The sequence below is a fragment of the Hyla sarda genome, chromosome 9, assembly GCF_029499605.1.
Source record: "Hyla sarda isolate aHylSar1 chromosome 9, aHylSar1.hap1, whole genome shotgun sequence".
NCBI lineage: Eukaryota > Metazoa > Chordata > Amphibia > Anura > Hylidae > Hyla > Hyla sarda.
The window spans coordinates 42,037,727-42,063,269 of NC_079197.1; the positions used below are offsets into that span (position 1 = coordinate 42,037,727).

Below are 25,543 nucleotides of genomic sequence, written 5' to 3' on the forward strand. Positions count from 1 at the left end.
CCAGAATCTGGCTATATGAGAGTCATGTGTACCCTTTTGTAGGCTTCAGATGGCTGGATGCATCTGATGACTAGTTTCAGCTTGTTTTGATTTGCAAGTTTTCTCATTTTCTGTAGCACACAACAATTTGCCTGGCAGTTGGGGTAGTTTGCCATTCTGCTTTAACAGAGTGTAAAGGCATCTGTTACACCACATTAGGCCTCACAGCAGCTGCTATGTTGGCAGTCCACCATTTGTAGGAAAAGTTGCATCAGCCCAACGAACAACTTCAGAGTATTTTTACCCTATTACACAACCCTTCTTTTAGACATTGACTCACTATGCCTTTTTTAAATATGTAAAACAAAATACATTTAAGAAAACAAAATTTACTGCAACAACAAAAATGACTGTTTTTCACACTGGATATCCTCTATAATATATGTCAGTAATCTGCATCCATAGCTACTGGATCAAGAGTAGCCCTAAGCTCCTTTCAGTTGGCAACTCCATCAGTTGTAAATATTTGTTTGGTGGAATCCTCAGCTTTGCTGAGGGTTACCCTAAGGGCCTTTCACACGGCAGAAAATTCCATTCAGAAATTCTAAAGTAGCAGTGTTTTAATGGGATTCTGCTGCATCAAGAAAGTCTGAAAATTTCTGCAGTGGAAACTTTTACCTCAGAAATTCAAATTCTGGACTCCATTAAAAGAATGAAAGTATCTGCTTGGAAATTCTGGGAAACTGAGCATTTATGAGTGTTCCTAGCGCAGACTAATTTAGTCAGCGCCTGCCACTCACTTAATGTCCACCAGCCATATCTTACTGAAAAATACCACAAATGTGATCACCGTGATCCACAATTATCATCACAAGATCATTGCCTATATACTATACTACACTGCTCAAAAAAATAAAGGGAACACTAAGGTAAGACATCCTAGATAGAAATTTCAAGTAGAAAAAACAGACAGGGTCGCACATCTACATTTTGTATTTTGATCTAATTGCTTCTCAGCATGAATTCAAAAGCTAACAGGTTGTTAGTATACATTTTGATCAAAAGGTACAAGCCCACTTGCCACGTCTAGGCCACCTAATTAGAGTGGGTCCCTAACGTCCCTAGCATAAAATGGCGTAGCACTGGGACGGCGGCCACCACCGCCGCAGCACCAGTGCCCACAAGGGGAACGACCCACTGGCAGAGCGGCCCCAATGCCATTCAAACCAGTGCCTGGGTCGCACCTCCCCACAGACATGGTGCCATGGCAGCAACGGACGCTGCACAGCACCACACCAGTGTGAACAGGGTGTAAAAGCTCACTTACCATGTGCTCCCAGTCAGACTGGGAGGCTGCTAGGAAAGAAAAGGCCCTTGTGTAGCTACCTGCTACTTATATGGGGTTGGGCTAAGGGGGTGGGGCAGAGTGCAGACACAAGTTAAAACAAAAAGAACAAGAGGGGATAGAAAACACAATGGGAATTCAAATAGAAAAAACAGACATGGCCGCTAATCTACATTTTGGTATTTTGATCTAATTGCTTCTCAGCATGAATTCAAAAACTAACAGGTTGTTAGTATACATTTTGATCAAAAGGTACAAGCCCACTTGCCACGTCAAGGCCACCTAATTAGAGTGGGTCCCTAAAGTCCCTAGCATAAAAACAGTGTAGCACTGGGCGGCCACCACCACCGCCGCAACACCAGTGCCCACAGGGGGAACGACCCACTGGCAGAGAGGCCCAAATGCCACTCAAACCAGTCCCTGGGTCGCACCTCCCCTCGCAAAGTGGAAAACCACAATACAGGCTGATCCAACTTTGATGTAATGTCCTTAAAACAAGTCAAAATTAAGCTCAGTAGTGTGTGTGGCCTCCACGTGCCCGTATGACCTCCCTGCAATGCCTGGGCATGCTCCTGATGAGGTGGCAGATGCTCTACTGAGGGATGTCCTTCCAGACCTGGACTAAAGCATCTGCCAACTCCTGGACAGTCTGTGGTGCAACTTGGTGTTGGTGGATGGAGCGAGACATGATGTCCCAGATGTGCTCAATCGGATTCAGATCTGGGGAACGGGCGGGCCAGTCCATGGCATCAATGCCCTCCTCTTGCAGGAACTGCTGACACACTCCAGCCACATGAGGTCTAACATTGCCTTGCATTAGGAGGAACCCAGGGCCAATGCACCAGCATATGGTCTCACAAGGGGTCTAAGGATCCCATCTCGGTACCTAATGGCAGTCAGGCTACCTCTGGCAAGCACATGGAGGGCTGTGCAGCCCCCCCAAAGAAATGCCACCCACACCATTACTGAACCACCTGCAAATTGGTCATGCTGGAGGATGTTGCAGGCAGCAGAACGTTCTCCATGGTGTCTCCAGACTCTGTCACATCTGTCACATGTGTTCAGCGTGAACCTGCTTTCATCTGGGAAGAGCACCAGGCAGCAGTGGCGAATTTGCCAATCTTGGTGTTCTCTGGCAAATGCCAAACGTCCTGCACAGTGTTGGGCTGTAAGCATAACCCCCACCTGTGGACGTTGGGCCCTCATACCACACTCATGGAGTCTGTTTATGACCGTTTGAGTGGACATATACACATTTGTGGCCTGCTGGAGGTTATTTTGCAGGGCTCTGGCAGTGCTGCTCCTGCTCCTCTTTGCACAAAGGTGGAGGTAGCGGTCCTGCTGCTGAGATGTTGCCCTCCTATGGCCTCCTCCACATCTCTTGATGTACTGGCCTGTCTCCTGTTAGGGCCTCCATGCTCTGGACACTATACTGACAGATACAGCAAACCTTCTTGCCACAGCTCGCATTGATGTGCCATCCTGGATGAGCTGCAATACCTGAGCCACTTATATGGGTTGTAGACTCCATCTCATGCTACCACTAGAGTGAAAGCACCGCCAGCATTCAAAAGTGACCAAAACATCAGCCAGGAAGCATAGGAACTGAATGGTCTGTGGTCACCACCTGCAGAACCACTCCTTTATTGGGGGTGTCTTGCTAATTGCCTATAATTTCCTTTTGTTGTCTGTTCCATTTGCACAACAGCCTGTGAAATTGATTGTCAATCAGTGTTGCTTCCTAAGTGGACAGCGTCATTTTTTTGAGCAGTGTATTATTCAGAGCCTTTTCCATTTAACTTGGGAGATTCCAAACAGAGACCTGATTTTAATTGCTGTACGTCTTTCAGATATTTTGTACCTATAGCAAATAGTATACAGTTTTATATAGTGGATACAGCAGTGTAATAAGGCATCATTGTGTAAATAGTGTTCAGATGCTGAGTTCATTACTCGTACATAATTTAAACAAATAGTGCATGCAAATTTTACATACATTTTATTTCACAGCTTCCAGACAAACAATAGCATTCAGATAGGAAATTTAACATTCAGATTAGTGCATAAAGCATCCTGATAAAAAGTATCAAACAACCTTTAGGTTAATGGTGTATATAACTTCAAGACGGTGGCATTAAGTGCATGTTACAAAAGATATACAGTAATACTTTTAGATTTGTCAGCAATGAATTGCAAAACTATGTTTTTTTTTTCTAAATCAAACAATACTGTACATGCACATGATATGTCACTGAAGTGTGTCTTGGTATAACTTTCTGCTAGGAGATTGATCTGGAGGATTCAGTTCGGCTACATCGCTAAAAAAATGTTTTTAACAAAGTTTTCTTGAATTGTCTGTAAAGTACATAAGAAAGAAATTACATGCCATAAAAGAGAAGGAGCCCCGTAAGTACAAGGCTCAATTTTTAAGACATTTCCGCATTTTGAAAGTATTACAGTGGTCCCTCAACATATGATATTAATTGGTTCCAGGAGAACCATCATATGTTGAAACCATCATATGTCGAGGTCCCTCAACATATGATATTAATTGGTTCCAGGAGAACCATCATATGTTGAAACCATCATATGTCGAGTACGTATGTCTATGTAAAAATGGTAATTGGTTCTGGGGCCTCGGAACCATTGTATGTTGAATACATATCTCTATGGGAAACTGCTAATTGGTTCTGGGATGACCATTGTATGTGGAGTGTATGGGGAGTGTTTAACAAACCAGGGTGCCTCCAGCTGTTGCACAACTACAACTCCCAGCATGCATGTACAGCCATTGACTGTCTGGGCATGCTGGGAGTTATAGTTTTGCAACAGCTGGAGGCACACTGATAGGGAAACATTGATGTATGGGGTGTATTGTGTGTATATGTATTGTATGTGATGTGTGACATCGCATACAGTACTGTACAGTTCTTTAAATACCTTCAGGGGGGACAGAATGTCCTCCATTACCATCCTGCCGACTACAGCTCTATAGGAAAGGAAGGGGAGGGCAGCCAGCAGCTCATTGGATGCCTGCAGCAAGATGCTGCAGGCTATTGGCTATGGCTGCACTGGGGGGTGGGTCTTACACGGAGCTCACAGTGGAAGCCTGCGTGAGTTAGCAGGACAGCATGTGAGTAACAGGAGGCAGAACGGGGCACACGGGGCACATTAAACAACTATCTACAGATGCTGAAGTTGTCAGCGCTGTCAGATAGCTGTTTGTATGATGGCCCCGACACACAGCAGCATCATATGTCGATGCTGCCTTCAACATACGATGGGCTCTGAGAGGCCATCATATGTTGAAATGATCATATGTCGGGGCCATCATAAGTCAGGGGGTCACTGTATTTGCATAACCGCCCAATTAGAACCAATTAACCCATGCATTTTCCCTAAAAATAAAATGGTATTTAAAAAGTTGGATAAAATATTTTCAAAGAATACAGGTTTGTTTGTCATTAAAGGGGTATTCCGGGATTTTTTATTTGACTATGTTACAAGGGCTGTAAAGTTAGTGTAGTTCATAATATAGTGTCTGTATCTGTGTTTCATGGTGGTCTTGCAATTCTTCTGTGATTTATGGCACAATGTTTATTTTTAACAGCATACAAAATGAGTGTTGCCTGTCTTTGTTTCAATGGGTGGAGTGACTTCTGGGTAGGAAGGAGATCATTCTTCAGTGAGCTTTGCAACAGCTGGAGGCACCCTGATCAGAAAGCACTGGTTTATTGCATTGAAAGGATCGCAGGTGTGTTTCAATGGGTGGGGTGGCTGATGTATGGGAGGAAGAAAAATGACCTCACACTTACAAACAAGGCATCATGGGACTTGTAGTTTAAGGGAACAAACTCCAACATGCCCATTAGGCATGTCCATTAGGAGATTCCGCAGCAGCAGAGTTCCATTGTATTTAATGGGATTCTGCTGCACTGTGCAGGCGGCAGAATTTTGATTTCCATATCTGCAGAAAGAATGAACCTGTCCATTATTTCTGCGGAATCCGCACGTAATACATTGCCGTCTATGAGATGGCACATTTCCTTGCAGTCCTAGCACCAGCATATTATGCAGGCACCTGCAGTCTGCGAAATGTCCGCACAGAGGCTTTCCATGCAGACATGAAGTTCCAGAACTCTTAAATGTTTCCATCTACAGTCCCATGTAAGGGCTTGTACTTTTGTAATGGCACCTTTTATTTTATCATAAAAATGTACCTCAGAACCAAAAAGTTATTATTTGTATGGAGAAATTGAAAATAAAATCTGCAAGTTTGCAACTTTTTGGGGATTTCATGTTTACACAGTTCATTTTTGGGTTAAATTGACATGTTATTGTTATTTGTGGGTCAATATAATTAAACCCTTGGGGGTTTTTCAGTTTTGGCACTCTCGTTTTTTCCTCCTCACCTTTTTAAAAATCATAATCATTTAAATTTTGCACCTACAGACCCATATGATGGCTTTTCTTTTTTTTTGCGCCACCAATTCTACTTTCTAATGAGATCAGTCATTTTACCCAAAAATCTACAGCTAAGCCAACAAAAAAAAAAAAAAAATATCATTTCGCGACAAAATAGAAAAAAAAAAAGCAATTTTGTAACTTTTGGGGGCTTCCGTTTCTACGCAGTGCATTTTTCGGTAAAAATTACACCTTTTCTTCTGTAGGTGCAAAATGATACCCTACTTATATAGGTTTTCTTTTGTCTTACTTCTGGAAAAAATCATAACTACGTGCACGAAAATTAAAATGCTTTAAAATGTCCTCTTCTGACCCCTATAACTTTTTTATTTTTTTGCGCACGGGGTGGTATGAGGGCTCATTTTTTGGACCATTATCTGAAGTTTTTATTGGTACCATTTTTTGTTTAGATCTGACTTTTTGATCACTTTTTATTCATTTTTTTTATGGTATATGGGACTTTTAAATTTTTTTTACGTATACGCCATTGACCACACGGTTTAATTAACAATATATTTTTATAGTTTGGACAGTTACATACGCGGCGATACCACCTATGTTTATATTTATCTTTAGTTACATGTTTTTTTGTTTTTTTTATTGGGAAAAGGAGGTGATTCAAACTTTTCTTAGGGAAGGGGTTAAATCACATTTATCAACTCTTTGATATAGGGGGCTATAACATGCAGTACATTGATTGTTAGCACTGATTAATGCTATGCCATAGCATTGCATCGATCAGTGTTATCGGCGGTCGATTGCTGAAACCTGATTCTCAGGCTTGGAGCAATCATTCGCTGATCAGACTCGCAGGAGGCAGGTAAGAGACCCTCCTATTGCATCCTAGCTGATCAGGACACTGCGGTTTCACCACGGTTGTCCCGATCAGCCCGACCGAGCTGCCGGCGAATGCTTTTTATACATTTTAGACGCGGCGATCAACTTTGATGGCTGTGTCTAAAGGGTTAATACCGGACATTACCGCGATCGGTGATGTCCGGTATTAGCCCTGGGTCCTGGCTACCGTTAGCTGCTGGGACCAACCCGACATGATCCCGTGTTGTATAGCGGGCGCAGGGCGTACAGGTACGCCCCGCGTCTCCAAGAGGTTAAAACAATACCCATGTTAACAGGTTTTTCTCATATTGTATCTTTTTTTTAAAACAAAATAAGTATGTTTTAACCTCTTAAGGACGCAGGGCGTACCTGTACGCCCTGCGCCCGGTCTTAATGTTTAAAACGGGGTCATGCCATGCATGCATCACACCGGGTCAGTCCCGGCTGCTATTGATAGCTGGGACCCTGGGCTAATAGCGCGCGGCACAGACCGGGAAGCTTTTACTTTCGTTTTCGATGCGGTGATCAACTTTGATCGCCGCGTCGAAAACGAAAGTAAAAGCTTCCCGGCAGCTCAGTCGGGCTGATCGGGACTATCGTGATAAAATCGCGATGTCCCGTTCAGCTAGGTCGTGAGCGGAGGCCCCCTTACCTTGCTCCATCGCGTCCAATCGGCGTTTGATTGCTCCAAGCCTGAGCTACAGACTTGAGCAATCAACCCCCTATTACGCTGATCCATGCAAAGCTATGGCTTTGCAGGAATCAGGGTAAAATATCAGTGTGCAGTGTTATAACCCCTTATGGGAGCTATGACACTGCAAAAAAAAGTGAAAAAGAAAAGTTCATAAAGGTCATTTAACCCCTTCTCTAATAAAAGTTTGAATCACCCCCCCTTTTCCCATAAAATAAAAAAAACTGTGGAAATAAAAATAAACATATGTGGTATCGCCGCATGCGTAAATGTCCAAACTATAAAAATATATTGTTAATTAAACTGCACGGTCAATGGCGTACGCGCAAAAATATTCCAAATTCCAAAATAGCGTATTTTTGGTCACTTTTTATATCATAAAAAAATGAATAAAAAGCGATCAAAAAGTCTGATCAATGCAAAAATGGTACCGATAAAAACTTCAGAACACGGTGCAAAAAAATAAGCCCATATACCAGCCAGTAAGCGAAAAAATTAAAAAGTTATAGGGGTTAGAAGATGAGAATTTTAAACATGTAAATTTTCCTGCATGAAGTTATGATTTTTTCAGAAGTACGACAAAATCAAATCTATATAAGTAGGGTATCATTTTAATCGTATGGACCTACAGAATAATGATAAGGTGTAATTTTTACGGAAAAATGCACTGCGTAGAAACGGAAGCCCCCAAAATTTACAAAATGGCATTTTTCTTAAATTTTGTCACACAATGAATTTTTTTCCTGTTTCACCATGGATTTTTTTGTAAAAATGACTAATGTCCCTACAAATTTGAATTGGTGGCGCAAAAAATAAGCCATCATATGTAAGTTTATGTGCAAAATTGAAAGCGTTATGTTTTTTAGAAGGTGATGAGGAAAAAATTAAAATGCAAAAAAGGAGTCCTTAAGGGGGTAGATTTCCTTATTTTGACCCCTATATTTTTTTTAGTTTACATATATGGGGCTGTATGAGTATTTTTTTTTCTTGCCATGATCTGTTTATTTTTTTATATATTTTTTTTCGGTACCACCTTTGCATATATATGACTTTTTGATCATTTTTTTTATACTTTTTTTTTTAATATACTATTAAAAAAAATAAAAAAATGTTATTCCTCTAGGGAACTATTTATAACAATCAGTACTGTTTAGTACTTGGCATCAGTAATATCTTCTTTCCACTTGTATATTCTGCCAGAAAGCAGACTAAACAAATGGATCCCAGAAGGGGGTTCAGAGAAGGTAAGGAGACCTCCAGCTGCCACCTTGATTCATTGGCATCCAATGTGTTCGACAAAGCCCGCTGATGCTTTAGATGCTGGGATCAATATTGATCACAGCATCTGAAGGTTTATAGAAAGACATTAGCATGATTGCTGGTGTTTTCCATTAGCAGCGGGTCCTAAGCTGCTGATAGCAGCTTCTGCACTCACTTAATATTCCAGGTGCCTCTTGGGACTTGTACATCCTTGTGTACTAAATACTAGGGATCGACCGATATTGATATTTTAGAGCCAATACCGAAAACCTGTGAACTTTCAGGCCGATAGCTGATAACTTATACCGATATTCTGTGCATTTTAATTCCCCCCCCAAATATTCTTGGTAAAATGAGGGTGCGTGTGTGTGTGCAGGTATACCCCGATAAACTGTTTCTGGCCCTTCAGAAGCCGATGCAGATCAATCATTTAAAACGAGCGCTTTAAAACAATGAACTGCAGCAGCTTTTGCGGAGCCAGAGACAGTCGCCGCTGCCCGCTTCTCTCCCCTGCCTGTCCTGGGGTCTTGAGTACAACCACCGACGCTGCCAGAGACCGCCGCCGCCACCTGCTTCTCTCCCCTGCCTGTCCTGGGGTCCCGAGTACAACCACCGACGCTGCCAGAGACCGCCGCCGCCGCCCGCTTCTCTCCCCCTGCTTTTCCTGGGGTCCTGAGTACAACCACCGCCGCTGCCAGAGACCGCTGCCGCTGGTGCCCCAGTGCCTCCCCCATCCCCGGTTTTATAATTACCTGTTCCCAGAGTCCGCACTTCTTCTGGCTCTGGCGGCGTCCTGAGCTGTCACTGTGTGGACTGGTTGGACTCAGGACCCCAGGACAGGCAGGGGGAGAGAAGCGGGTGGCGGTGGCGGCGGTCTCTGGCAGCGGCGGTGGTTGGACTCAGGACCCCAGGACAGGCAGGGGGAGAGAAGCGGGTGGCGGCGGCGGCGGTCTCTGGCAGCAGCGGTGGTTGGGCTCAGGACAAGCAGGGGGAGAGAAGCGGGCGGCGTTGGCGGTCTCTGGCCCCGCAAAAGCCGCTACAGTTCATTGATTTAAAGTGCCCGCATTATCGTCATTATCAGCAAGGTAATTGCCGATACCGATAACTTAGAAAATTGTGAATATCGGCCGATAATAACGGCCAAACCGATAATCGGTCGATCCCTACTAAGTACCAGGCAGCCAGGGAGCACATTAGCATCCATTGTCCTCTTGGGGCTACGTGCATTTTGTGACTATTAATAAACACTGGTATAAAGACCTATAACTGGTAGTTTTCTTGCACTATGCCTCCTTGTAAAGTTGTAAAAGTATTATTCCTCAAATAAATCTGTCACCTGTGTCACCTGCACTAACCTGTCTGTACCGACAGGTAGTACAGGTGACACTGATCACAACGGTACTTACCTTGTCCCGTCTGTGCAGTCATTCTTCGGTAATATTCTCTGGTTTCTTCAGCCCCGGGCCTGACTAAGGGCATGGGAGGAGTTTAGTGACACCCAGTGGGACCCAGCAAAGAGCAGCAGTGGTGAAGATTACTGAAGAACAACTGCACGGACCGGGACAAGGTAAGTACCGTTGTCATAAGTGTCACCTGCACCACCTTTCGTTACCGACAGGTTAGTGCAGGAGACACTGGTGACAGATTTCCTTTAAAAGGGTACTCTGACTTCAGGTAAAAAAGATCAAAATGCTGCTGAAGCACCGAAAGTGTAATTTTTGTATCTTTATTGGTCTCTTCATATGTCATAAAATTACTGTGCTCCATGGTTGAGCAGTTGCTCAGTACTTCAATCCCCGGGATGCAAATGCCTTTTACACAGAAAAATTGTTAGATGAATGGGACAATAATTGCCCCATGTAAACAGCTTGTTTATGCACTGATCACAGTGCATCCATGTAAACAATAATGATGGTTCCAATAATGATGGAAGTGAATAGACAATGATAAATCTCCCCCACTTTTTACAAGCAATTTTTTTCAATCAGCCTAAAACCCTAATTGTCTGAGTTTTCCCACAGCAACCAATGACAGCTGAAATTTCATATGTTAATGAGCTCTTGTGAAGTGAAAGTGGAGCTGCGATTGGTTGCTATGGGAAAAACCAGACAATTAGGGTTTCAGGCTGATTGATAAATCAGGGCCAGTGTTTTAATGCTCATACTGGACAGTTTGAATCAATATACTCCATAAAAGACATGATTTGTAGAACTATTTGTATGATACTACTTTACTTAAATTGTATTTGTATATAATTTATGTATCGATAGCAATCAGACTAAATGTTATTAGGTATTTTCTTCTTGCCACTGTATGTAATTTCCAGGCCCAGAGTAAATATAAGAATTGTACTGGTGTGCTCTTGGTTTATCTGTATTCCGCTTCATTCATGTGATTTACCAGCTTAGTTTAGATAACGTATGATGCGTTGTTCATTTTGCCTGATGAGATCGTCTTCTATTTTTGCCACCAGACACAACTAAGTAAAGAACATATGTCATAAGACAGAAATCGCTGTATCATTCCTCAGTGTTCTGATTATGACTCTTAAGAATCCCACTGAGTAAGCAGATGAGTGTCTCAAAGGAATTTTTTATGACTCATAGGTTAATCAATTATAGGGATGAAGCTAATACTTGAAACGCTAGAATATGAAAGTATTTTGCATCATTTCCATTGTCTAACTTGGACCTAGACTTCTGAATACTTTCAGCTTATTTTCAACACAGCTATTAAGCTACGTCAAAGTGAGGAATTCTCTAGGAAGTCAGATAGTAATCGGAACACTACATCCAGATCAGGTTGCAGTAAGGCATGTTTAGTTTTTTTATTTAAAACTATTTAACAGCTCCAGTTACTCTGGGTTGCACACTATGCACACCTCTACACATCCTGGTTACAATATATCACATTCCATTTTTTTCATTTTTTTTAATCATTCATATTATCATTTTCCTCCTTCAGTGTTCCAGGCTGGAGTATTTTAATCATAGGAAACAGACATACCAAGGAAATGAGGAGAAAGAGAATGTCCCATCACAGACGAACCTTCCAGAGTAAACACTTCAGGATTTCCTGTTATTGTAGCCCATATTGTAAGTTGACATCAGTAATCCGGCTTTCAGGAGACTGTTTGCTCTGAAGGAGTCCTTTTAGATATGGTGACACCCTCTTTCTTCTCTGTTAAGGGATTAAGTCCCTATATGGAAGGGTTCAGTGACACACTGGGTTTTACTGCCCCAATTGCTGAGTTTCTAATCTTTTCTTTTTTTGGAAAGTGTGTTACTATTTTACAACAGGAAAGTAAATGTGTGCTTGTTTCCTAATATGCAGCTTCTCGCTGATATTTCTCTTCAGATGCCAGATTATTACAGCATTACATATTCATTGAACATAATTGTACATTATGGCCCAGATTTATCAAACTGTGTGGAGGAAAAAGTGGAGAAATTTTTCCACAACATCCAATCACAGCTCAGCTAACAAGCTCTGGTAAAGTGAAAGCTAAGCTGTGATTGGTTGCTGTAAGAAAATCACTCCACTTTTTCTCTCACACAGTTTGATAAATCTGGGCCTATGAGTTTCACCATCATACTGACAATGTATCAGCTGATTTGTAGCAGTTCTGAAGAGTAGTGTAGAGGGGATACCTTTCTTCAAACAGCCCACCGGAAGTAAAAGTGACAGGTGCCACGCCCCTTTTCTAGCAGAGCCTCTCTAGGCCACGCCCCGTCCCTGCATAGCTTCACCCCCCTTTTCTCTCACATTCACTGACGTCACACGTAGTCTCCTAAATGAAACTGAATGTTTATAGTGTGTGGTTATGTAATGATCTTTTTATAGTTTCTGAGAGTTAAAGGGGTATTCCAGAAAAATACTTGTTTTCTATATATCAACTGGCTCCAGAAAGTTAAATGGAATTTTAAATTACTTCTATTAAAAAATCTTAATCCTTCCAATAATTATCAGCTGCTGAAGTTGACTTGTTCTTTTCTGTCTGGCCATAGTGCTCTCTGCTGACATCTCTGCTTGTCTCGGGAACTGCACAGAGTAGAAGAGGTTTGCTATGGGGATTTGCTTCTACTTTGGACAGTTCCCGAGACAGATGTCATCAGAGAGCACTTAGACAGAAAAGAACAACTCAACTACAGCATCTAAAAAGTACTGAAAGGATTAAGATTTTTTTAATAGAAGTAATTTGCAAATCTGTTTAACTTTCTGGAGCCAGTTGATATATATATATAAGTATTTTTCCTGGATAATGACTATTATTCAATGACTGTTTCAATATCTAAAATGCATCTAACCAGGCACTTATCTTTTATAAAAATATTTTGATTTATGTTTCAATAACTATATAAAATGTATTTAACCCTATAAATGTAGAAACACTTTATTCTATGAAATGTGTTTGAATATATTATTAGTTCTATTAACAAAGCTTTATCAACCCATCAGCCATAACATTAATACCACCCTCTAATATTGTGTCCCAGCAGCCATAACATTAATACCACCTCATAATATTGTGTTCCATCAGCCATAACATTAATATCACCGCCTATTATGTTTCATTAGCCATAACATTAATATCGCAGCCTAATATTGTGTCCCATCATCCATAATAGCAATACCACCCTCTAATATTGTGTCCCAGCAGCCATAACATTAACCCCTTAAGGACTTGTTTCGTTTTTTCCTCCTCGCCTTCTAAAAATCATAATTCTTTTATATTTTCATCCATAGACTAGTATGAGGGCTTGTTTTTTGCGCGACCAGTTGGTAAAGTACAGCTGCTTCAGATTAACAGTATAATTTTATATATATATATACAGAATCTGCTGTGGATGCAGCATATTACAATACCAGTGGATGACATTTTAACAGATCTATTCCATAGTTCACAGTCTAGTGTAAATATCTCACCCTACAGTCAGTCTGCAGTGACCCAATAAGGGACAGACCTAGTCAGTGACACACGCATGCTCAGCACAGAGACAGATGCAGACTTTCTACCGAGCGTAGCTCTCACACACAGAGTGAACTGTTTACAATAATTAAGGAACCTGATAAAGCTGTGTGTGTTACAGTTATGCCTTGTAATGACTCATGGCCCTGTAATGATAATAGAGCCTGACTGTTTCACACAGCTTTCCCAAGCTCCTGATTGGCATATGATCTGCTTAGTACTGACACATTTCTGGCCATTCCAGAGCTTGGAAAAGCTGTGTGTAACAGGCAGACTCTGTTTTCATTACAGGGCCATGAGTCATTATAGGGTCTGACTGCCACACACAGCTTTCCCAGGCTCCTTAATGGCCAGAAATGTTTCAGTGCTAAGCAGATCAGGAGCTTTGGAAAGCTGTGTGTGACAATCAGTGAGGAGGTTGGGCATGTGCAGGGAGCTGACCGTCAGGACTGACAGGCAGGTCACAGTGGTGAGCAGGGGGAAGGAGGACGAAAGGGACTGCAGCTCTAAACTTTGTATAAACCTTATCTTCTCCTGTCCCATGCCTGCAGAGTGAGCTGAGGGAAGACCAGGGCAGGACTGTGTAATGTGTGTGACTGTGTGGTTCCCCTTCCCCATCCACCTCTTTCATGCTCTCTGCTCCATTGATAGGTCAATGTTCCTCAGGCACTTCAAGAAAATGGCTATGGCTCCCCCTTTCATTTCACCAGCCTGTACTTTGAACATGTGCAGTAAGCAGTCAGTGCTTTTCTATGAGACCTCTCAGTCTTTACTTTCCTATGCCCTTGTGCCCTTGAGACCTCTCAGTCTTTACTTTCCTATGCCCTTGTGCCCTTGAGACCTCTCAGTCTTTACTTTCCTATGCCCTTGTGCCCTTGAGACCTCTGTCTTTACTTTCCTATGCCCTTGTGCCTCCCATAAAGCACTGTGTAAGTGTTGTGAAGTGACACTCCACAAAGAGGCAACAATATGGCAGCCCCCAGTACACACTTTAATAAAAAATAACATTAAAACTACATTGTCCTAAAACTATATCTATAAAACTCAAGGTGTGTGTGTGTGTGTGTGTATGTGTGTGTATATATGTATGTGTGTATGTATGTGTATGTATGTTCCAGCATCACGTCCAAACGGCTAAAGATATTAACATGAAACTTGGCACACACATTACTTATATGTCAACAACAGACATAGGATAGGTGATTTAACCCTTACTCACCCCCATTTGCCAGGGGCGGGGTTTATGTTTAAAGTCCCATACAAGTCAATGGGAAATATATGTTACTGCATAACTTCCAAACGGCTTGAGATATTTCGATAATACTTGGTCACATGTTACTTATATGTCCACTTAAAATATAGGATAGTTATTTAACCCTTAACTACCCCCATTTGTGAGGGTCGTGGTTTTTGTTTAAAGTCCCATGCAAATCAATGGGAAATGTATGTTCCCACATAACTTCCGTACGGCTGGAGATATTTCAATAACTGGTACACATATTATGGGTCGGGATAGGAGGACCGGGATAGGAGGTCGAGATAGGAGGACGGGATAGGAGGACGGGATAGGAGGACGAGATAGGAGGTCGTGATAGGAGGACGGGATAGGAGGTTGAGATATGAGGACGGGAAAGGAGGATGGGATAGGAGGACGGGATAGGAGGTCGGGATATGATGACTGGATAGGAGGTCGGAATATGAAGTCAAAAGCTTCCTCCTTTGTTTATTTTCCTCCCCAACAAAGATTAGGAAGGAAAAACCGGGCAACGCCGGGTACTCAGCTAGTATATAAATGAAATGCTTTATCTTGACAGAACAATTATAAATAAAAAAATAAAAATGGTGAAACATTCCCTTTAACCCCTTAAGGACGCAGCCCTTTTTCATCTTAAGGACTGAGCCCTTTTTCGCAATTCTGACCACCGTCGCTTTACGAATTAATAACTTGAAAATGCTTTTACCGAATATTCTGATATTCTTTTTTTGTGACATATTCTACTTTATTTTAGTGGTAAATTTTTGGCGTTACTTGCATCCTTTTTTGGTGAAAAATCCCCAAATTTAATGAAATTTAGAAAATTTTGCATTTTTCTAACTTTGAAGCTCTCTACTTGTAAGGAAAATGGATATTCCAAATACATACATGTTATTTTTATTCACAAATACAATATGTCCACTTAATGTTGGCATCATAAAATGGACATATTTTTGCTTTTTGAAAAAATTAGAGGGCTTCAAAGTAGAGCGGCAATTTTCAAAAATATCATGAAAATTGCAAAATCTGAAGGGACAGATGTTACAGAACTACAACTCCCAGCATGCCTGGGCAGTCGAGGCATGCTGAGAGTTGTAGTTCGGCAACATCTGGAGGGCTACTTTTTGGGCACCACTGTAACAGTGGTCTCCAAACTGACCCTCCAGATGTTGCAAATGATGCTGGGAGTTGCAGTTTGGCCTTCTTAGTGGTTGCCACAGTAAAGATCACTTTACTTTCACTTTAATTCCCCCCCCCCCCCCAACGTGGCTTCCCTACCTGAGCCAGGATCCAGCAGTCTCCAGCGACGATCGGGGGTCCCAGGCATCTTCTCCTCCAGGTACCAACCCACTATCCTGCCCTGCCATTGGTCAGAATCAGTTCTGACCAATGGCAGGGTATAGGAGGAGATCGCAGCACTGCGACCTCGCTCCTAGCCCTCAGGATGATCGGGGCTGTCACTGACAGCTCCGATCATCCCTATTTTCCGGGTGATCGGGTCACCAGAGCCCCGATCAGCCCGGAATAGCAGAAAATCGCATGTCTGAATTGACATGCGATTTTCTGCGATCGCCGACATGGGGGGGTCTCAGGACCCCCTGGGCGATGTGCCGGGATGCCTGCTGAATGATTTCAGCAGGCATCCCGGTCCGGTCCCCAACCGGCTAGCGGCGGGGATCGGAATTCCCACGGGCGTATGCATACGTCCCACGTCCTATATGCCCTGGTCCCGTTACCGGTGTTTGAAGCGTGCTCACGAGCTAAGCAAACTTCAAACCCATTATGTCCCAACTGCTATCAGCAGTCAGGACCAAGGGCAAATACCGGGCATTGCTGATCGGGCCGATGCCTGACATTAACCCTTTAGTTTGATTGCGGCATCTAAAATGCTGGGTCAATGTATCGGTTAGCTCAGCGGAGCTGATCCGGATCATCACAGTGAAACCGCGATGTTCGATCAGCTGAGAGGATGGCGGGAGGGCCCTTACCTGCAGGCTGGCAGGCTGGAGCAGCAGAGCACTGATAACACTGATCAATGTTATTCTATGGCATAGCATTGAACAGTGTATGCAATTGAAAGATTGCATGGTATAGCCCCCTATAGGGACAACAGTAAAAAGTGTAAAAAAAAAAAAAAAAATAAGGATGAATAAGCCCCTCCCCTAATAAGTTTGAATCACCCCCATTACCCATTTTTTTCAAATAAAATAATGTAATTAAAAATAAACATACACATATGTGGTACCGTCACATGGATAAATGTTTGAACTATAAAAATATAAGGTTAGTTGACGCACATGGTTGATGGCGTACACATAAAAAAAATACCAAAATTGAGCATTTTTGTTCACTTCATATACAATGAAAAAATGTATTAAAAGCAATCAAAAAGACCCATCAAAACAGAAATGGTACCAATAAAAACTACAGACCACAGTGCAAAAAATGAGCCCTCATATAGCCCCATATTCGGAACAATGAAAAAAGTTATAGGGCTCAGAAGATGACAATTTTAAATATACTACGGTAATTTTGGTGCATATAGTTATAACTTTTTTAAAGTAGTAAAATAAAATAAAACCTACATAAATTGGGTATCCTTGTAACTGTATGGACCTACAGAATAAAGATAAGGTGTCATTTTTACCGAAAAGTGCACTGCGTAGAAATGGAAGCCCATTTGACCTCACAAAAATTTTTTTTTTATTTCACTGCTTATTTTGTTATAAAATAAGTGGTCATAAGTACAATTGGTGATGCAAAAACAATACCTTATATGGATGGGTCTGTACGTGTAAAATTGAAAGATTTTTAGAAGGGGAGGAGGAAAAAACGAAAGTGCAAAAACGGAAATTGGCCTGGTTCTCAAGGCCAAAATGAGTCCTTCTGGGGGTAAGCTCCAGACACAAAAAAAAGCATGACAATTTAAGCAGACATTTTTGTTATAAAGTAAGCCATACAAATAGTTAGTCTAAATGCAGACAAGACAGTCTAAATATATGCCAGGTTTATCAAACAGCCTGAGCCACTGTAATAAATGTCTTTCTCTCTGTCCTAGAGACATGTCAAAAGTTTTGATTGGTTGGGATGTGAGGGCTTCTCTCCCTGCTCTCTGTCTATGGAATTGACTGTCCAATAAACTTTCATTATGAGATTGTCTTGGTCACGTGGTTAAGAGTGAACGTTTGAGGCCTGAACAATCAGATCCCAACTGATCAAAACTTATGATATGTCTCTATGGTATATCAAAAGTTTTTTTTTTAAATGACTGTGCCCATTTAAACATTGTGGCACTTGCTGGGGACCCAACCCTTGAAATGTTCTTGATAAAGGTTCACACAGTGATAATGACAACAGGCAAAGTGACCCAAGTGGCAATCATCTGGATCAAGTCAAACCCATATTTAACATAAAAAATTTTGCTTGTTTGTTTTAATTTTTTCTTTTTAATCATCACATTATTCCTTTATATTTTTCCATTGGAATAGGTATCCTAGGAAATGTCCAACTGTACAATTTTAAATATTTTTTTCTTTATGTACTTGGTGTTGTCTGTTACTGGGACACTTTTCACAAGAGGGCATACAAGTGCTTCCCCCTGTGCCTTATAAAGGGGCTCTTAGAGGTTTCTTTTAAGATATCATTGACTGTTAAACATGCCTCTATTGCCCAGTTGACAGACTTTGGTGGGACTGAGAGAAGCATGATGGTCACTTTGATGAATTGTTGCCATCTAGGCTGTTCTGATCAAGCTGTTGGTGTTTGGAGAGGTGAGTATGTATGGTCATGCAAATATAATGAAAAGGCCTAGAGACCAGTAGAATAATGATGCTAGACAAAAAGACAGCACTCACTATACAGCGGGAACTCTTTAAAGGGGTATTCCAGGCCAAAACTTTTTTTTTATATATCAACTGGCTCCGGAAAGTTAAACAGATTTGTAAGTTACTTCTATTAAAAAATCTTAATCCTTTCAATAGTTATTAGCTTCTGAAGTTGAGTTGCTGTTTTCTGTCTAACTGCTCTCTGATGACTCACGTCCCGGGAGCAGTGCAGTTCCTATGGGGATATTCTCCCATCATGCACAGCTCCCGGGACGTGACATCATCATTGAGCAGTTAGACAGAAAACTTCAGAAGCTAATCTGTTTAACTTTCCGGAGCCAGTTGATATATATAAAAAAAAAAAGGTTTTACCTGGAATACCCCTTTAATACTCAGTTGCGGTACATAAAACACAGGTCAGGGAGTAACACAAACAGCGGGGAACCCTGATTCCCCGCTGTCTGTGTTACTCCCTGACCTTTGTTTTATGTACCGCAACTGAATATTAAAGAGTTCCCACTGTATAGTGAGTTCCCACTGTATAGTGAGTACAGTTCCCACTGTATAGTGAGTATAGTGAGTCTGCCCTTGGCTTCCTGGGACTAAGCATCATCGCTGGTGGGACAGTTGCGCTATTGGTTTGGTATCCCGACTCACAACAGAGCGTGTTATTAGTGCATTAAATTATTGTTTCAGCAGTGCTAGTGAACTAGTTTGGACACCACCAGCAGATAGGGTTGTTTGATCCGACGACAAGTATGAGCAGCTTTCTTGTAGGCCATCCAGATTTTCAGTACACACCTCTGCCTCCACCTGAACTATTTCCAGGCGCTTAATAGAAGAAAATTTGGTGTCACGGTGCATATTACTTGTCCTGCCATATACAGCCAGCCACCATCACCTTTGTTTGCAGTTATGTCATTAACAAAAAAAAACTAGACATCTATGATCTGGAACCATGCTTGTCTTTAGCGATAATTGCAGATTCTGTTTGGAATCCTATGGAGGCATCATCTTAAGCGCTGCAATTCTGCATTGGCTTTGGAACAGCACCCTGCCTCAACTACTGGTGCGATGATTTGGGGAGCTATCACATCTGCAATCAGTCACCCCTCATAGTGATACGAGGGCAACTAACAGCATAATGGTATTTGCAGGACATTTTGTGTGGCTCTCATGGCAGGGCTTCCAAATTACTTTTGTCAGTAGGTTATTGCTTACTCACACACAACAAGGGTTTCCTTGGAATAGTATAATAAATGAGAGGAAAAAATATGGAGACACCTAACTAAATCCCTTAGTTGCAACACAATCAAAAAGCAAATAATGCAGTGAGAGTCCCATGAAACTGATCCATGTAATCAGCTGTAACTTGCGGCGGTGCACGGAAATAAAGTCAAAGTATGACAAAAATGCACAATAAAAAAAAGAAAAGGATCCTGCAACTCACCGCATGGCTAGTTATTCAGCATATGGAGACCGTCATGGAGGTTCAGAGATGAACGTGAGACTCAGAGGCTACAACCGGCATCTGCTCGAAACTACCAGTTGTAGCCTCTGAGCCTCCCATTCATCCCCAGACCTCCATGACAGTCTCCATATGCTGAATAACTAGTAGCCATGCGGTGAGTTGCAGGATCCTTTTCTTTTTTATTGTGCATTTTCCTTGGAATATATCTGCCAGATTACAAAGATTTCTTGGTCTGCCTGGTTAGAAGATTTATCGCCAATCAAGCATTTATGGTGAGCCAGCTTTGACAACCTACGAGTGTGCAGGATTTACAGGCTCAGCTGCAATATCTGCAGACAAATGTGCTACAAGATGCCATATGGAACCTGCATGCCTTCATGTCCAACTGTACCTCTTCTGGTATCCAGGATGCATATGTGGAGGGAAAAAAAAACGGAAAGGGGAGAGACAAATGGAGCGCACTTGTGCCGTTACTCCGGTGGAAGCAATAATAAGTAGTACGTAAAGGTTATGCTAACCTGGGGATGTTGCACAAAGAGAACAACATCTATATACGCATGCACCCGGTGTCCGGGGTGAAGTGCCAGAAGCTGCCCGAGGAGGTCCTGTGTCAGAGGGATTCTCTGACCGGTGCTAGGAAGCTGAAGATGTCCCGGAGGAGCAGGTAAAAGATTCCTCGTTGTAGGCGCTCTCAACCGCAGCAGAAGTCTTGAAGTGGAGGCAGGATAGATGTGCGTCTCCACAGCGAATAACCGAAACGGACAGGTAAGTAAATAAAACGAGGTGCGCTTTATTATATTTAAAAAGTGAAACGGACTATGCGTTAAGAGGGGCTGGACCCCCTCTTTCTCAGGTCCAATAGTGCAACATTATTACATGACATCATTTTACACATGAAAAAAACAGCGAAAAACGGGTGGGAATGAAAACATGGATGGGAGAGAAAAACCAGGCTCATATCCAAGTACAGCTCATACCAATAAAAAATTGAAAAAGAAAAGAAAAAAATCTTTAAAACCAACAGTAGGACATAAAAATATTAACAATCAAAATATATAATTAGTAGAGTGACTTATACATGATAGTTGTATAACTAACAACAATTCTTACACAGTAAGAATTTTTGTTAGTTATATCTCTGGTTTCTTTTGTCTATTCTTGTCTTGTCTCTATTCTTGCTTTGTTGTTTGCCAGTACTAATATTGTGTTTAGTATTCTTTTCTTGCGACTATGTACTTGTCATACTTTTTGGCTCTACTACAACTTTTGGGGTTCAGTTCTGCTGTTTTGTGATCAGCTGGTGGTTAACAACCTGGAATGGGAATTCAGCTTTAATTCTAAAGTACAAATGACCAAGTGTAATTATAGTTGAGTAAAATAGGAAACTCTCTTCAGGGCTGCTGTACCCTGTGTATGTGCTGACACGAGGGCCCTAAGCTCTACATACTTGATAAAGTGCACTTTAGGATAACAGTTAACTGCTTATAAATTCAAGGAAAATGTTACTCCATTTTCATTTGGGTGGAGGTTTATTTTTTTCTGTTCTAAATTACATGGTATATTTTCACAGGTTGTACCCACTTTCATCCCTGAATCTAGCTTGTTATTAGTCTAAAAGGAGGATCCATCCCTTTGGGATTCTATGGAAGAGCATATGACTATAAAGTGAGAAATTAAAGGGCTGTCTTGCGTAATCAAATGCGGGCAATAGATTTTTTTCTTTTTTTTAAGTATAATTGTTATTACTGAAACTTATTCTCCCAGAAAGTGTTCTACTTATGGTAAAGGTCATGGAAAGGCAACAATTTAACTTTATACTTTTAGTAGTTAGAAAACAGTATGTAAACATATAGGGGGAGATTTATCAAAACCTGTCCAGAGGAAAAGTTACTCAGTTGTCCATAGCAACCAATCAGATTGCTTCTTTCATTTTTCAGAGGCCTTTTCAAAAATGAAATAAGCGATCTGATTGGTTGCTCTGGGCAACTCAGCAACTTTTCCTCTGGACAGGTTTTGATGAATCTCCCCATAGGGAATAAAAAATATGATTGACTATCATTATTCAGGTGTGTGTGGAAAGATGGAGGAGAAAGAAGGGTCTGGGTGAAGGGATGGTGGATAAAAAAAAAAAAGGAATGAGTAAAAAAAAAAAAATTCAATTTTTAATGCTATTACATATTTTTAATTTATATTAACTTTACGCTGTACACAAGCTGCTGATAATGCTATTGGTGCCATTTAATGATGAAAACTTCCCTGAAGGCTGCCCCAATAGAGGTGAGGAATTGTGTCAAGACCCATCGAACTATAATACAGATACATGGCAACGTAGTCAACTTGCATTGAGAACTGCCATTTAGGTCAAAGTACTCTTCATACTTATTTGACTATTAAAGGGGTACTCCGGCGCTTAGACATCTTATCCCCTATCCAAAGGATAGGGGATAAGATGCCTGATCGCGGGGGTCCCACCGCTGGGGACCCCCGTGATCTTGCACAAAGTACCCCAGTTAAAATCAGTCCCCAGAGCATGTTCGCTCCGGATCTGATTACCGGCAACCACGGGACCGGTGGCGTGTGACGACACACCTCCGCCCCGTGTGACGTCACACTCCGTCCCATGTGACGTCACGCTCCGCCCCTCAATGCAAGCCTATGGGAGGGGGCGTGACAGCTGTCACGCTCCGCCCCTCAATGCAAGCCTATGGGAGGGAGCGTGACAGCTGTCACGCCCCCTCCCATAGGCTTGCATTGAGGGGCGGAGCATGACATCACACGAGGGTGGAGGCGTGACATCACACGTCGCCGGTCCTGTGGTCGCCGGTAATCAGACCCGGAGCGAACATGCTCCGGGGACCGATTTTAACTGGGGTGCTTCGTGCAAGATCACGGGGGTCACCAGCGGCGGGACCCCCCAATCAGGCATCTTATCCCCTATCCTTTGGATAGGGGATAAGATGTCTAAGCACCGAAGTACCCCTTTAAACGTGATATCCATATTTCTACAGTGTTTGACTAGTGCTGAAATGATTTAGCCAGAGAATCTGAAATAACATGATGTGGGAGAATTGTTTTAGTCACTATAGCACGGTTCTGGTGCCAGGATAAATGTGTGTTTCATGCTCAGTCCAGTTAGGCTGGGTTCACATATGTCCGGTATCCAGAAGCAAGCTGCGTTCCCCTGTCTGGTGCCCTCCGGTGTGTCCAACCATCCGAACTCAAAATTAGTATGCTGGATGATTGTGAACTGTCCCATTCAAATGAATGGGATCAGTTCTAGCATCAGCTTTCCTCCGGTGCATGCCAAAGGGAAACTGTGCCGTACGCCTGATATATGTGAACCCAGCCTTACAGATTTTTAAATGCCCAACATTTTGCAGATTATGGGGGAGATTTATCAAAGCCTGTCCAGAGGAAAAGTTGCCCAGTTGCTCTCAGCAACCAATCAGATCGCTTCTTTCATTTTTAACAAGGCCTCTGCAAAATGAAAGAAGCAATCTGATTGGTTGCTATGGGCAACTGTGCAACTTTTCCTCATGACAGGTCTTGATAAATCTCCCCCTATTACCTTTCAATGCAAATTGTAACATTTTCATTAAAATCTATGTTGAAATAAGCATCAAAGTGAGCATGTACTACATATGGTGTGGATTCACCATCTCTGAATATGCAGAAATATCCTGCCATATTCTGGATGATTGGATACAAAATAAAAAATGTAAAGGCTTGAATTTAAGTTTGAATAATCAGTTTTTGCGAGGACAAATACAGCATACTAAACAATATGTGCAATATCTAAATCGGTATTTCCCAACCAGGGCGCCTCAAGCTGTTGCAAATCTACAACTCCCAGAATACCCGGACAGCAGTAGTTTTGCAACAGCTGGTGGCGCCCTGGTTGGGAAACGCTGATCTAAATTCACTAAACCAAGAACGCTGGATTAATACTGGTCCTTTGTGAAGTCATTGTGCACCAGATGACCGCACAAGAAATACTTCAGCTGGACAGTAGTGAAACTGCTGGCATGTGGTGAATTACAAGTCTGCATATGTGAGTTGTAGCTGTGTACATTAGTGTGAGGTTGTGGTCCTTTTCCCACAACTTTTGTTGGCTGCATGACTTCACTGCGTATTGGTTATCCTGTATTTCTTTGGAAGAATCACATGTGGAAAAAATAGCCCCTTGTTTTCCTAGAGAACTATGTAAGTGTCTGATGCAGCTGTATGCATTTGTGTGATGTTATGGTCCTCCTGGAACCCTCTAGTACTTAACTCCTTAAGGACCAAGACCATTTTGGCCTTAAAGGGGTACTCTTCTGGAAAAAAAAAAAATTTAAAATCAGCTGGTGACAGAAAGTTAAACAGATTTGTAAATTACTTCTAATTAAAAATCCTACCAGTACTTATCAGCTGCTATATGGTCCAAAGGAAGTTCTTTTCTTTTTTTATTTCCTTTTCTGTCTGACCACAGTGCTCTCTTGTGATTGGTAATTGTAGAAAGTAACAATCCAGTTAAAGGGGTACTTCCGTGAAAACTTTTTTTTTTTTTTTTTTAAATCAACTGGTGCCAGAAAGTTAAACAGATTTGTAAATTACTTCTATAAAAAAAAAAATCTTAATCCTTCCAGTACTTTTTAGGGGCTATATACTACAAAGGAAATGCTTATCTTTTTAGATTTCTCTGATGTCATGACCACAGTGCTCTCTGCTGACCTCTGCTGTCCATTTTAGGAACTGTCCAGAGCAGCATATGTTTGCTATGGGGATTTTCTCCAGCAGCAGAGCCAAAGCTCAGCACTGAACAATGAATGTAATTGTAAAATAAAAAAAAAATTAAATGTGATTAAGAAAAAAGTAATTAAATGTGAATAATCCCCTCCCCTATTTTTTAAATAAAATTATGTAATTCAAAATAAATATATGTGGTATCACTACGTGCATGTCGGAACTATTAAAATATAAGGTTAGTTAAACCGCACGGTTGATAGAATGCATTTTTTGTCACTTCATATACTATAAAAATGTATAAAAAGCGATCAAAAAGTCCCATAAAACAGAAATGGTGCCGATAAAAAATACAAACCATGGTGCAAAAAAGTTGCCTTCATATAGCCCTGTATGCAGAAGAATAAAAAAGTTATAGAGGTCAGAAGAGGATAATTTTAAGCTCACTTATTTTGGTGCATGTAGTAAGGATTTTTTTAAAGTAGTAAAACTAAATAAAACCTACATAAATATGGTATCCTTGTAACCGTATGGACCTACAGAATAAAGATAAGGTGTCATTTTACTGAAAAGTGCATTACGTAGAAACGGAAGCCCCCGTTTTTTATTTCACTCCACTAATATTTTTTTTTTATTTCGCTGCAGATGTTGTTATAAAATAAGTGAAGCTATTATGAAGTACAATTGGTAATGAAAAAAAACCTGAGAAAATCCACATAGCAA

At 41.5% G+C, this 25,543-nt stretch overlaps 1 protein-coding gene across 7 annotated transcripts in view; it reads left to right on the forward strand.

Annotated features, from left to right (window-relative positions):
* Positions 1 to 25,543, forward strand: part of LOC130290244 (uncharacterized) — a 95,696-nt gene that overhangs the window by 35,592 nt on the left and 34,561 nt on the right. The window contains exon 1 of one of the 7 annotated variants that reach the window (XM_056537585.1): positions 22,356 to 22,372. The exons of 4 other annotated variants lie outside the window; for them this stretch is intronic. The gene's annotated coding sequence lies outside the window, so the exon portion shown is untranslated. Of the gene's footprint in view, positions 1 to 22,355; positions 22,373 to 24,127; positions 24,147 to 25,543 lie in introns of those variants that run through there. 2 more of the 7 variants (XM_056537590.1, XM_056537587.1) reach the window with 2 other exon arrangements.